Genomic DNA, 15,218 nt, shown 5'->3' with positions numbered 1-15,218 from the left:
AGCCTCCCAAGCTGCTGGGAACACAGGCATGGGTCACTGCTCCCAGCAACCTTTTCTACATATTGATAACTTACTACAAAACATAGTATACATATAGATTTCTACATAGTAAAAGTGGGGCTGAACACAGCTTAAGATCTTATGAAATACAAAACTACAAGGCATCTTAATATCTGGTATAAGGCTTTCAATAAACACTTAATAAAACTTTTCTAACCAAGTTTCATTGTTTCAGTGAAATCAACACTAAAGATATCATTATACAAATAAAACTACCTAAACAATTATCCTGAAATAATAGACAGCTACTGAAAGATTTATTCATGAAGTTCTCTTCACTATCACTTTTAATAGCAAAGTCTGAAAACCAGATAACACTCAATGATAGAGCACTGGTTAAAATAATGTTATTACATATGTACTACTATGCACCGATAATATTTTAGAATATTTAACAACATGAAAAATATTCATAATATAGTTTTTATAAGTAGGCTATAAAACAGTACATACAGTACAAGGCTGTTTTTATAATACATGTGTGTAGTTAAAGTGTATGGAAAGAGCTATCAAAACTTTTGACAGTGTTTATTTCTAGATGATAAAAAATACATTAGAACAAGCTCATTATTAAACAATCATGAACTCATATTATGGAAAAGGGGAGACAGAGAAAAGGGTTAATTTTTTTAAAGAAACCTCCAAAATAATTTTTTGTAGCTGTTTAAATTTCAAAGCTGAGTGCTCGCTTCAGCAGCACATACACTAAATTTCAAAGCTGAGTTGTCTCTTTCTGAATCATTCCATGATAACCACATAAACAGTACAGATATAACATTCTGTGTCATTATCCTGAAATCAAACTAGAATGCTCTCTCATCAATAGCATCTTATTAACAAGTAAGAAAGGATAATGGACTCTGACTTAGAATTGGCCCTAAGTATTATCTGCTGGATCTTATTTCTTCAGCAAGTTGAAAACAGAAGGGTTTATGTACTTAGGAACAACAATAACAATCTTACTTTAAAGCTATTACAGACCAAATATAAATGTGAAGAAAAGTTTATTTATTTAGTGGGATATATAATTTCTCTTACCAGCCCCCCCCCCCCAACTAGGTTGTTGTAGCAGCATTAGCATTTGCTCAGGTCTAGACAAAAAGGTAATACTTTGTTCAAGTTTCACTAAGTACCTTATTCCAAAATTATCATCTTCATCAAGCCCAGTAATGGTTTATTCCCCCACCTTTTCAATCCTCCACAGGAGCCAACGGTCCTTAGGCACATCACTTAAATGTAACAAAGTGGAGGTCTCCAAACCCACCCAGCTTCTAGGGCCTTCCACATGCTGGGCTGGAGTTCCTTGAACTATACTCACAGGCCTCTTTCCTTTTTATAAGTGACTTTCTCCCAACTTTTAGGAGTGAGCCATCAAAGAATGTAACATCTCATTCCCATGGCTGAAGTCTAGTCCTGGGGAGGTAAGACTTCAGGTAGCACTTAATATTCTCATGTTTCCTCAGCAATTTGATGGTGGTGACAGTAATACTGTTATTCCTCCTAAAGTCAAGAACCTTTGCATGTTTAAGGTCTAGGCGTAAGTTTCACAGGATTACATCATATAGGAAGATATTAAACTAAGTATCTCTGTACACTATTTGTATCCTTAATTAGTGCATTATGCAAAAAGTTATTTTCCAATATTTCACTTCTACCCTTTCATGGATTTCTTTACATTTTGTGAAGTCATCCATTATGAAATATCACATTACCCATCAAAAGATACAAAAGCCTGCAGGTGACACTGATTCTGGGCCCAAACGTTGTTCAAAGCTGCATAAATTACATCAATCTAAATTTTACAAGTTCACTGCTTAACTGCTCTGCAATGATATCACAGGGTTTATCTTGGTAATAAATCCAATTGTTTTTTCCTTCCCAAAATTACAGCAGAGAATTTATTTACATATCTTGAAGATGTAAAATTTCAGATTTATTTTCCTGTAGGAAGTTCAGCAGTTAAGACTATCTTTAGAACAAACTGAACTAATTTATTTTCTATTTTTAACTTCGAAAATACTGTTTTATGAGACAAGCAGTGAACTCAGAGTAGGCTTAGACAAAGTGATACTTTAGAAAACTCCTTTATGTAAATCCATACCGATCTTTGATCCTTTTGAAACATCCAATATATCTCCTGAGGCTACAGTTCCTCCATAGAAAACCTTTCTCCAACTGGCCCACAAAGCACTTAATTTCTACCTCTTCTTTTTTGTTGTTGTTTTTTTTGAGACAGGCCTTGAACTCACTATTGTAGCCCAGGCTGGCCTGGAATTCACAGCAATCCTCTCATCTGTCTCCGGAGTACTGGGGTTACAAGCTTCAAGCGTGCGCTACCACGCCCAGCCATTCTACCTAATTCTTTAAAGACTCAGATAGATGATGCCTCCTCTTAGAAACCTCCTCTGTGAAAAGGACTGACACACAGTATATTAAAACCCAGCTCAGCTGATGGCAATCCGGATTGTGCAGGTAAGTTTTACCAATCTTCTACATCTTCACAAAAATGAGACTGATTAACCTGCTTAACTTCCCAGCATTATGATTAAATTCAACAGCATATATAAAACCAACTATGCCCTTAAATGATTTTCCCAACTTTATTCTTTTGCTAGCCCAATATTTAGAACAGGAAAAACTTCACTGTAGATGAGCCAAGAACATATTTAAAAACAAGCTAAGAGTTCAATTAAGAGAGGACGACCGATCCAGGGCTTTAGGAGTTTAAAAGGAGTTTGGTTTTCACTTAGTACAGTAGGTGATAAAAAGATGTAGTAGGTAGACAGTACAGGTTTGGGGGTAGAGAACAAAACAAAATGTTTCTGGATCATCAGTCCAACAGACATAGAGCTATCAGCTTAGAGCTATGGATGAACTAGAAAAAGAAACTACCAAATGTAGACATACTGGCTCCTAAGAGAAAAGCAGTAAAATAACTTGAGAATTTAAAAAAAAATCTCTGTAACCAAATGTCAAAATATGAACTGCTGGAAACCTCCCTGTACAAACAAACATTTCTTAATTAAGCCATGGGACAGTCAAGTCGGACAACTAAACCAAGACAAAGAATAAGCAACATCTTTTAAAGTAATAGCCAAAGTCTATCACAATAAACTCTTAACACTTCAAATTCTTGATTGTGCATGTCAAAACTCCTACATATGTGACACTGAGGAACACAATAGGAAATGGGTTAATAGAGTAATAGAAAAATCATTTCTAGAGTAATAGAAAAATAATCAGGACTTTCTTACATCTATTCTCAAATTGCAGGATTAGCTTCATGCTGCTTAATTTCTCCAAGCACCAGCGAACTAAAGGTTAGTAAAACAAATTTACTGATTAACTTCAATGCTGATAGCGTGACAAAGTTTAGCAATCTCAAGGAATGGGTAACTTACAATTCTCTTATATCCCTGGTGCTCAACAACATAGGCCTTGGGTGCAAGCACTGACCTGGGAGTCTGTAGCACCCCCAAACCTCAGGCTCTGTCAACCTACAACGAAGATCTGCAGCTTAACAAGATGCACATGCATCTCTATATGTACTGCAGTTTGAGAAGCATTTCCTCAGGCCCTTGAGACTTGACCACCTACACTGTTTTAAGGACAAAAAAAAAATCAACAGAGGTTAAACATTATGTGTACACAAAAAATTACATGGTTTAAGTATCAGACATAAAGAAAGCAAAACCAATAATTTAAGGTGTATGTAACGGGTTTTCTCAAACTCTCAATTTATAAAACGATGCAATCTTATATAACTAAGATTTCCAGCTAATACCAGTAAAAATGAAATTGTTATAAACAATATATGTTTTATCCCCTTTTCATAATCCACTTTTGAAAATGTTTTCTTTCTAAACTAAAAAACAAGTAAAACGACCTTTTTACAAAATTCCAGCTGCATTATCTTCAACTATCTATTCCACTGAATAGCCACCTACAATGTTCTATGATGTTAGTTGACCCCAATTAGATGTAGGAACCTAACAATATAATCTACACTCATGAATAGAAACATCTTAAAATGCAGTCAGCAAGTGTTTAAGCTCCTAACATGGTACATCTTTAAGACTTTGTTGGGCCAGGGTTTTAGCTCAGTGGCACAGCGCCTGCCTCAAAAGTTCAAGGTCCTGAGTTCCTCCCCGTACCCCCAAAAAAAAAAAAAAAAAAAAACAACTTTGTTGTTTTGCCAGAGAAAAAGCAGGGGGAGGGAACTTTAGGGCAAGAGTGACCTGCAAAGACATCAATAAAATTTCTTTTGTGAATTCTTCTTTGCTGCCTAGGTTGAGAGCTCAGCTATACTATGGGAATTGACTGAAATTCTGAATTTTTCCCAGTAAAAGTATAAAAAAATAAAATGACAGAAACTTGTGCTGTTTTTATGCTAGTGACATCTGGGCAAACAAATCACCTTCATCCCAGAAGAAAAGTGAGAAAATTTGTACTTATATATAGGATCACAAAACAAGTACTATATCTAATGAAAAACCAAGTGACCAAATTAAAGTCTGTTTTTATTAAGATGACTTGATCTTTAGGAAAACAACAAGATTAAAACTAGAAAACCATCAATAATACAAAATGGGTATGAAAAACATTTTAATTTTAAACTTCTGTTATTGCTATCAGGCCCTCAAAATACTATGATGGCAGTATGGGAATGGGCAGCCAGCCCAGATTTACTGCTTACTTATCAAGCTCATGTTTGTTGTGCAAGTATTATTTATAGAGTCACATACTAGGGGCTGTTCCCAAACCAGCTAAACCTACATGCTTAATTGACTCTAGGAACAATGATACACTGCTCTAATTCTTCTATGAACTACACTTCCTAAGCCACAACCATATGCTTTTTATATTTGTATATGTCTATCATAAACTATTTTTAGAACTTGAGAAGTTCAGAGATATGACAGAGTATTATGTGCACACAGTATTAACTCCTCAAGAAGGATAACTTACACATTTATATTAAGTCTTTATATAACCAGAAATTAAAATCTTAAATTGAGATTCAAATAAATGGAACTACTGCTAAAAGCTATTAAAATGAATAAAAATTAGAAACAAGTGTGGACAAAAATAAAAACGAATGTGTCAATTCATTATACTCTCCAAATGCATACCATGGTGTAATCTGACTCTATAGCCTTAAATAAAATACTAGCTCGCAAGTAGGAAATCAATTAAAACACAATTTCACCAAGTTGCCATGTAAGGGTGAGTGACAACATCCCCTATTGGGAACAATTATTCTCTAAGGGAGGAATAAAGATGCAGCAATGATAAGCATAATGACAAAACTCAAGTGGAGGCTTCCTGAAACACTACACACAGTTCTCTCAATCTCAAACCTAAATGGCTTTTATCTGAAGTTATGTCCAGCAACATTCTTTTCATAATGCCAATGATAAAATCACTTCTCCCTCAAAGTTTAAAAACTGTATTTTTGTCCTTTTATGATACAGAAAATGATGTCATCATAGTAGGATTCAACAGTGAAAACCAAAATTCAAGTTTAATTCCCCAGAGTAAGGTCTATATAGCTTCCCTTTTGTCAGAGTCAACCTAGGGGGAAATTTTTTTTTAAATGACAAAACTAAAAAAGAGAAACAAACTGTGAAGGTTAATCATGATTACTAACTTGACTGGCTTGACAGCCTAGGAGATTAGTAAAGCATAAATCACACTTCTGGGTGTTCCTGGATTGAGTCCTAAGGAAATGACCTTGGGAACCAAATTTGGTCCCTAGCTCCTTCCTCTGGCAGTCTTCCTCTCTGTTTCCTGATTGCCATAAGTAATCTTCCTCTACCATGCCCTTACATCATAATGTTTCTGCCTTAGAGCCAGCAGACTATGAGAACTCTTTGAAACTATGAGCCAAAATAAACCTTTTTTCCTCTAAGTTGACATTCTCAGGTGTTTGGTCACAGCAATGGAAATCTGACACTCTCTCTCTTTTTCACACACACACACACACACACACACACACACAACAGTTCTGAGAAATTAAGTCTCAGAAAGTCTACCATAATTATCCAAAATGTGATCCTCAAACAAGCTATACCATAATTGCCTAAGAGGGGGTTAGGAGATGTAGCTTACTGTCTAGCATTCATTAAGCACCATTTATTCCCAGCACCCACTCTGCTTCCCCTGCCAAACAAAATTTGTGAGACTTAATAGCTCGTGAGTTTTTATTAGTACATGATTATACTACATAATGCTTACAGGTCTTGTGTGAGTTGGTACATGTAAATAACACATCTTAATTCCTTTTTATCATGCCCTTTCTCTCCCCCACCTCCATCTCTTGATCCCCTTACCATCTGAGAAAGATCTGTCTCTGTTTCCTATTACTCTTGAGTATTTTTACAAACAATAAAACTAGAGAGCTGACCTAGCAATTTATTCTCTCATAATCTGAGACCCATACAATATAAGACGTTTACCCAAAAGAGCCAAATTAGGAATTCAACCACTTCAAAAGATGGTTTTCTCACAGTCCATTGTTTTGTTTACACTGATAATCCTGAGCAAACAGTTTAAATGGAACTATGTGTCAGATTGCAAGAAAAAGTGAATTTTTTTAAACAGGTCAAAAACTTTAACAGTATTATTTTTTTCATTTTACAATTGTCAGTCTAGAGGCAGGAGAAAAAAGCCCAGAAGATGAGGAAACAAATGTGTCTGCCATCTCTGACCTCATTTGCCATGTTATCCGAAGATAAGGAAAGAAGACAGGTTTAGGCAGTCAAACAATGCTATAATCAGATTCTGTGGCTATATCAGACACCAGTGGCTTCCAAATAAGGATCTGTTCAGTCTGCTGGTTCGTGTCTACTGCAAAGGAATCATATTTAGCAACTGACCTGGAACCATCTTCATTATATATTTATGACTACATTCAAGTTTTCAACTGTTAGTAACACACCATAGCTTTAGCAGCTTAATACAGGATGAACTGAACAGTTTGGGAAAGTATTCCCAAATGGTTAATCATCAGGAAGATAGTCAAGAAAATCTATACTACACATTTCTAGGCAAGGCAAATGGCCCATACCAAACTAAAGCACATATGGAATTTTTAACATAAATAACTACTGGCATCCCACCCATACCCATTTTGATAAAAATAAACAGGAAATGATTCCTACACGTTGTCTTTACCATTTACTTTCAAGAATAACTAGATAATACCATAAAATGTCTCCAGTTATCTAAAAAGATACATATCAAAGCTACTAACAAAGAAATTTAGGAAGACCCCAAAACCTAAGACAAGGAACTTTTACATATTCCATACAACATTTTTTAGGATGAAACAATACACATCAAAACATTGATAGGACTGGGGATTTAGCTCAGTGGTACCACCGCCTGCCTCACAGGCACAAGGTCCCCAGTTCTATCCCCTGTACCAGAAAACAAACAAACAAACAAAAAACATCGAGATAGTTTTTATTAAATAAATACTAAGCGTGAAGTCTTAACTTTGTTTTAACTATTCATTAAATGGTATATAAAATCGACTTTATTTTAATGTTTCATTATTAGGTATCACTTTAAGGGATGTTATTTTCTAACTTTAAAAGTTTGATATGGGCTTGGGATGTAGCTTAGTGGCTCCGCACCTGCCTGGCAATCGCAAAGTCCAGAGTTCAATACCCCGTACGGAAAAAAAAAAAAAAAAACCCAAGAAGTTTGATAATGCTTACAGGAGCTTGACATTTAGAAGAGACAACAAGACACAGGTGGAAAGACAATAGATTTACTTGAGAAAGAACCCACTCTGAGTCAAGTCATTCAACTTTTCTGGTGCTCAGCCTTTAGCAGCTGTGATATATGATGAACCTACATAAAAAAGAACAAATACAGGCTTACCTTATAGACTGTCTGGTGTGATTCGACAAAGCATTTATCTATACCACCATTTTAAAGTAAACAAAGTAGTATCTGATTGTCAACACAGGTCAGCCTTTTGGCTCGAATTTAGTTACAAACCTGGAACTACATCCACTGAATGTTTTTGGCTGCAATCAAGTTTTCTACTGTTACCAATGCATCAGGGTATAACAAATTACAAATAACTAACAATTTTTTTAAAGTAATGGAAATATTTAGCTAAATTAAAGTTACTGGTGATAACAAATAAATGAATTAATTTTACACACAGAGGACTATTACAAATACTAAGGTGGTTTGTTAGATCCTTGTATTTTATGTGAGGAAAGGGGTAGTAGAATTCTTTCAGTTATGGCCAAGTAGTCATACATCATTCTTCCACCCATTGAATTCTTTATATGATCATTTCATGTTGCCTTTAAAACAAAAGAAACAAAGAGCAAAAGAGAGAGAAAGAGAAAGGGGAAGGGAAGGAAAGAGGCCAGACACTTATCTAAATCATCAACTCTAAATTATAAATACAGATGAAATGTGTAACTTGTTTTCTCTTAGTTTTATTCATTTATAGGGAAAAAGGGGATAAAAATCACTTTGTAAATTCCCTAGTTCACCAGAATCAGAACATTTGCTCAGACTGAAAACCAGGATTCAACTTGCTTTTGTCAACTACAACTGAAATGTGAACTTGTCACAAATGAAATTACAGCTTTCCTCTTTGAGCTTTTTAAGTAAATGACTATGAAATTCAATTATACTATAAAACATTAACACTTTTTTGAAGGGGACTTTTATAGATAAATGGCAGAAAGTGTCACAAACAGTTATAGTAGTGGTCATTAAAAAGAAATTAATATTGGCCAGGGATTTAGCTCAGTGGTTCCAGTGCGTGCCTCGCAAGCCCAAGGTCCCGAGTTTGATCCCTGGTACCAAAAAAAAAAAAAGTTGGGTGTGGTGGCACATGCCTGTAATGCTAGCACTCAGGAGGCTGAGGTGGAAGGACTGCTGAGTTCGAGGATAGCCTGAACTATATACTGAGACTCTGCCTCAAACAATCAAATTAATAAAAAGGTTATACTGTAAATACTAAATAATCTGATCATTTAGGGATGGTAATCTATTAGAGAACCACCCCGAGGATGGATCCTCTCTATCACAAAAGGCACTGCCCAAAGGGTAATTTCACAGGTTTCTAGTTCTTGTAATTTTTTTTTCTTCTTTTTATAAGTTCCTAGGGCACTTCTCTAGTCTCCCGTGAAGATGTCAAACATCCAGAAGAGCTCACAACCAATGAAACCAAGTTGTGGGAATACAGAGTTAGTTAGGGAGGGAGGGAAGAAGGGAAGGAGGGAAGTTAGTTCACTAGACTGGAAAAAGTGTAATTGAAGGAGTAAAATTTCAGTTTCCCTGAATTCTCTTTAAAATTGTATTTCAATATCTAAAAAAGGTTTCTGAAACAGGAACTCAGTTTCTCTTGAATTCATTCATTAAACTTCTAATTCACATTTATTATACACATAGAAAATAGCATTATTTAATAATGTATCAGAAAACACTTGGTTTTGAGGTGAGGAAATAAAAATACCTAAGAATTATAAAGATTTCTTTATATCTTTAAAAAGAGGGAGAAAAGCCAGGCATGGTGGTGTACACCTGTAATCCCAATACTCCATAGGAGGATCATCAAGAAGAGTTCAAGGCCAGCCTGGGCTACACAACAAGACCCTGTTTCAAACAACAACCGCGCTGTGTGTATGCATGTGCGTGTGTGTGCACGCACGTGTGTGTGTGTGTGTCCTGTGGTCCAGCACTTGCTTAGTGTGTGCAAGGTCCTGAATCTGATACCCCAGCAACTGCAGGAGGGGAGGGGAGGGAAGGAAGGAGAGGGGAGGGGAAAAAAGGAAAATGAAGGGGAAAGGACAACAAGACCCTTTCATAAAAGTTTTGATAAGAACATGGTAGTGCGTGCCAGTAATCCCAGCACTCAGGAAGCTGAGGCAGGAGGATTATGAGTTTGAGGCCAGCCAGGACTATACAACAATACTGTGTCTCAAAATAAACACTAAAAGAATTTTTGTAATATATTTTGTCCACTACAAGTCTGGCAGGGAAGAACAATGGTAGAGTGGTGAGGTTCACAGTAACTTTTTCATATTATGAATTACTCATATCTGAGCAGGATGTGGTAATGAACGCTTGTAATCCAAGAGCTAAAACAGAAGGATTATCATGAGTCCAAGGCCAGCCTGGAATACATAGCGAGACTCCAAAAACAACCCAAAAAAGTGTTACTCGTATCTGTGATGCTACAGAAAGTTTTGGTCACTATTACTCAAGACTGACATAGATAACTGCTACATAAAGATGAACTATTACAATGGCTTAAGGGGTAGAACAAAGTTTAGGTCTAAATGAAATTAGAAACTCTCAGCTAATAAAGATGAAGTTCAAGTGCAGATGTGATTAAATCACATTTGGAAATGAACACTCTGAACTTCTCAAAATATAAAATATCCTTGCCAGGCATGGTGGAACATGCTTAATCCCAGCACTCTAGGGGGCTGAGGGAAGAGGATGGCAGTTCAAACCCAACCTAGACAACTCAGCAAGACCCTCTTTCGAAATAAAAAGGTCAGCCATGCATGGTGGCACCTGCCTGTAATACCAGCACTCAGGAGGCTGAGGCAGGAGGAGTGTCAGAGTTCAAGGCCAGCATGGACTACATAGCAAGACCCTGTCTCAAAAAAATTAAAAAATAAAAATAAAAATAAAAATAAAAAGGTCTGGGAATGTAGGTGAGTACAGAGGTTCTAGGTTCAATCCCCAGTACTGCAAAAAGTAAAAAAATCCCTCACATCTGAAGGAAACTTCTGCCATCGATCACTACTATTTATACAGTATTTCTCCCTGTAATTATTCTTCCTTCCCTGGTCTTCTCAAGTCTTTGAGGCAAGCTCAAATGTCCACTCAGCCCCCAAGAGATCAAACGCTCCCTCTTCCATTTTCATGGAAATGCCTTTAAAGAGCTATCACTATGCTGATCAGAGGATTATATATACATGTCTTTTAATGGCCACTATACTATGAGCTCATTAAGGCCAAGAACTCTGCATGCATAACATATATTCATATATGTTTTAGGAAGACATTTATGAAATCTTCCTTCCTATAGATTTATGCAACTCTATGAAGTGAGGCATTATTAAAAAATAGTACACCACAATAAATAGTAAGCTGGAGAATACAGGTAAGGAAGGACTTGACAGCTTTATTAGCAATAGGCCAAACTGATTTCTATTATATAATCACATCAGATGTGTAAACTAAAGTAGAAACACACCTTTATCAAGTGAGTTTTTATGTGATCAATCAAGTGGCATCAGGCAGAAATTCCAATACTTGTTAGAAGAATGTCTCAAGATTTCAGAAATCTTAACCTACCATATTTATGCCACAAATTAGGAAAATGACAAAACTGAACTTATTTACATAATCACAGATCTTCAAATAAGGACACAAGTTTCTGTGTTTGAGAAAGGTAAGGAGGACAGTGAAAGAAAAAACCTGCTAATTCAAGCAACCTCCAAAACCATGTAAAAGCCACGAGAAAATAAACTGCATAGGATGCATAAAAGATCTGAAAATTTGGCTGAGCATGGTGGTACACGCCTGTAATCCCAGCACTTGGGAGGCTGAGGTAAGGAGGACTGCCACAAGTTTAAAGCCTGCCTGGGCTACAAAGTGAGTTGAAGGCCAGTTTGAACTACATAGTGAGACCTTGTCTCAAAAAAAAAAAAAAAAAAAAAATCTAAAATCTCATCTATCTCATAAAACCTTTTTAATGACTTTTGGTCATTTATGAGCTTTTTTCCCCAAAAAAATTATTATAGTGTGTTACTTATGCAATCATTAAATCCTACTTCCTAACATTAAGTATACTATCAGGTATAGGGAAAACAAAGATGAGCGGAAATACTTCAGTTTCAAACAATTCTAAGCCTACTACAGGACAATTGTTTGATACAGCTTTTATCAACTAGACTATCAACTTTCATAAGCAAACTGTTTTACCCTCTCTTATACTATGCCAAGGTATAAAATAACAAGTTCAAGGCACTGACATGGTAGGAAAAAACAAAACCAGAATACGCATTAACCCCTTATCTGCAGTTTCGCTTTCTATGGTTTTCAATGATTTCCATGCACTTTCACTTACCTGAGATAAACCAGTATCACCATGACTTGCTCAATGATCTTCCTTTATGGCTATGCTAACGTCAGTATAGCAGTTTCCTCTTATCTGAGACAGCTAGCTAACTAATGGGCAGGTAGCATATACAGCATGTTTACACTGAACATAGGCACAACTGCTATCTAGGGCAGGAAGGAGTTGAGGCAGCAAGAGATTTCATTACACTACTCAGAATGATATGCAAATTAAAACATGAGTTACATACTTCTAAAATGTGTATTTACTAATTTTGGACCAGAGTTGATCATAGGTAACTGAAACAGTAAAAAGCAAAACCATGGATAAAGAGGGACTACTATCATAGCCTAACAGTATGTGAAAATGTCTGTATCATTTACCTACCATTTCATTACCCTACTACATGATCAACATTTCCGGGCTGGGGATTTAGCTCACTGGCGCCACGCTTGCCTTGTAAGCACAAGGTCCTGAGTTTGGATTTGGGGGGGGGGGGGGGGCAGCAGACCAAAAAAGCAACCTCCATGAGCACTGTATCATCTCACATCACACTCAAGGGTGAGTACAGTACAATGAGATATTTTGAGAGATCACATTCATCTACCATTACAGTATGATATTATTACTATGATAAAAATATACTGTTATAATCATTATAGTATTAGTTATAGGTAAGGTCTTACTGTGCCTAATTTATAAAACTTTATATAGGTATGCATGTACAGGCAAAAAGCATATTATATATAGGGTTTGATAATATCCATAGTTTCAGGCATTCACTGAGGGCCTTACAAAGCATTGCCACAGATAAAAGACTACTATATTTCCAAGAGAGACTGTTAAAAGTTTCTCTTTAATTACAAAAATAAAGCAAATATAACAAAACTTCTATTAACTGAAGCAGACCAAAAATATATTAATTACTCAGTTATGCTTCAGGCATAATCTGAATCTTTTGCATCATTTTAATGATTTAATCTTTTGAATAGTTTAATTTGGTGACTATGCCAAAAGAAATAAATGAAATTACTGAAATCAAAGGGCAAACTATAAAGAGCAACAATGGCAGAATGAGAAAGAAAGCTGGAGACCATCTGACCAACTGCTTTATTTTGTAGATTAGGAAATGGATGGATAGTCATTTAACTAAGTGCTGGCAATGGTACTACAACACATTATTTTCTGACCCATAAAGTAGTACATCTTTCTTTAGGCAACACTGAGACTAACATCACCAATCAAGAAGTCTGGTCTACTCAGAACAGAGTGAAAGGCACAGGAACACTCCCTTCCTGTCACCTGCTCAACTGTAGCACCAAAGTTACTGAGAGAAGCATCTACAACTGCTCTGATACCAATGACTCAGGTTAAAATACAACTCACAAGAAAGCCATTTCATCAACATATTAAAACCAGATGAGTCAGGTGACAAGACGCTTACTGAAGATAGTATGTGAACCAGATGGAATACAATAACACTTTACTTATCCAGGTCATCAGTAAAGAAGAAAGTGTACCCCCAAAAGCAGCTTCACAGATAAGGGATCTCTTCATTTGAAAGAGGTATTTACTACTAAGTGGTATTTACTATTAACCACTGTTTCTAATCAGCTGCTTCAATTTATGAAGGAAATATCCAGCAATTACACTGAGGCCTATTCTATTTAATAATGGACAAAATTTTGTTTAGCAGAGTTGTCTGTGTGGATGTGATACACTACTTGCTGGCTGAGCATTCTTCTTGACCATGTATAGATAGCCCCATCCTCCCTCACTCTGAAGATGACAGGATTAAGACTCATGATAGCCACTCAACCATGCCTGAAGTCATGACCCTACTGGGTGGCAGAGGCACAACTAGACTTCAAGTCTCCTGTCAATCAGCTTTGTGTGATGATGACAATGGCAACATATTGAAATGGTAAAGTAACAAAAGAGATACATCCAGTATGCCTGAATCGCTACTAAGAAGGAACACCCTAGAAAAAATATTTTGTGAATGAGAAATAAATGTTTAGCCACTGAGGGTTTTTAAAATTGTTACCCAGCATAGCCTAGCCTGTCCTAAAATAAAAGTACAGAAAAATGTTGTTAATATGTGTCTATTGAGATGTTTAAGACATGAGGGTACTTCCTGAATAAGCTTTATAGATTCAAAACTCCTCAAAGATCACAGAGAAAAGTAAGAGCTCAACATTTTAATAATGATTACTAGATTTAGTTTAAAATGTAAGGAAGAACTTGAATAGATGTTTCTCCAAAGATACACAAATGGCCAACAGGCACACAAAAAGATGCAAAATATCACTAACCATTGGAAAAACGTAAATTGAAACCACAAATAGGGATAGAGAGTAGTAGGTCAGTGGGACAGTGCTTGCCTACCCTGTATCAAACCTGGGTTTGTTCTCCTACACCACTCACACAAAAACAGAGAAACACACACACACACAAACAAAAAACCATGAGCTACCCCACTCATGATACCAACCAACCAAAAACTATGGAAAATAAGAGTTGACAAGGCTATTAAGTAACTGTAACCTTTGTAGATTGCTGGAATGTAAAACAGGGCAGCAACTGTGGAAGACAATTTAGCAGTTCCTCAAAGAATTAACATAAAATTATCACATGATCCAGCAATCTCATTTCTAGGTAAACACCCAAAAGAACTAAAACAGAAACTCAATGTTCATAGAGGCGCTCTTCATAGAAGCCAACGGTGGAAACAACTCAACAAATTAACAGAAACAAAATGTGGCATTCACATATAGTAGAATTTGTCAAAAGGCAATGAAAGTCTATTACAGAAAAGGATAAGTAAATTAGGTACCTAGAATAGGATAATTAATAGAGACAGACAATAAGTTACCAAAGGATAGAGGAAAAGGTAGAATGAGAAATTATTAAGTACAGAGTTTCTATTTGGGATGATGAACCAATTTCTGGAAATGGATATTCGTGATACTTGGATAACAACATGAATGTACTTAATAGCACCGAATTGGATACTTTTAAATGGTAAATTTTATGTTATGTA

The 15,218-nt window shown here is 36.1% G+C and overlaps 1 protein-coding gene across 12 annotated transcripts in view; it reads right to left on the bottom strand.

The window, feature by feature from the left end:
* Positions 1–15,218, bottom strand: part of Yap1 (Yes1 associated transcriptional regulator) — a 110,892-nt gene that overhangs the window by 63,546 nt on the left and 32,128 nt on the right. The gene's annotated exons all lie outside the window — the stretch shown is intronic.

The sequence above is a fragment of the Heterocephalus glaber genome, unplaced genomic scaffold, assembly GCF_053883595.1.
Source record: "Heterocephalus glaber isolate CG9 unplaced genomic scaffold, H.glaber_assembly_v1.0 deba00001429, whole genome shotgun sequence".
Classification (NCBI taxonomy): Eukaryota; Metazoa; Chordata; class Mammalia; order Rodentia; family Bathyergidae; genus Heterocephalus; species Heterocephalus glaber.
The sequence above is the reverse complement of the archived record's forward strand: the minus strand, read 5'-3'. Positions and strand labels throughout refer to the sequence as shown.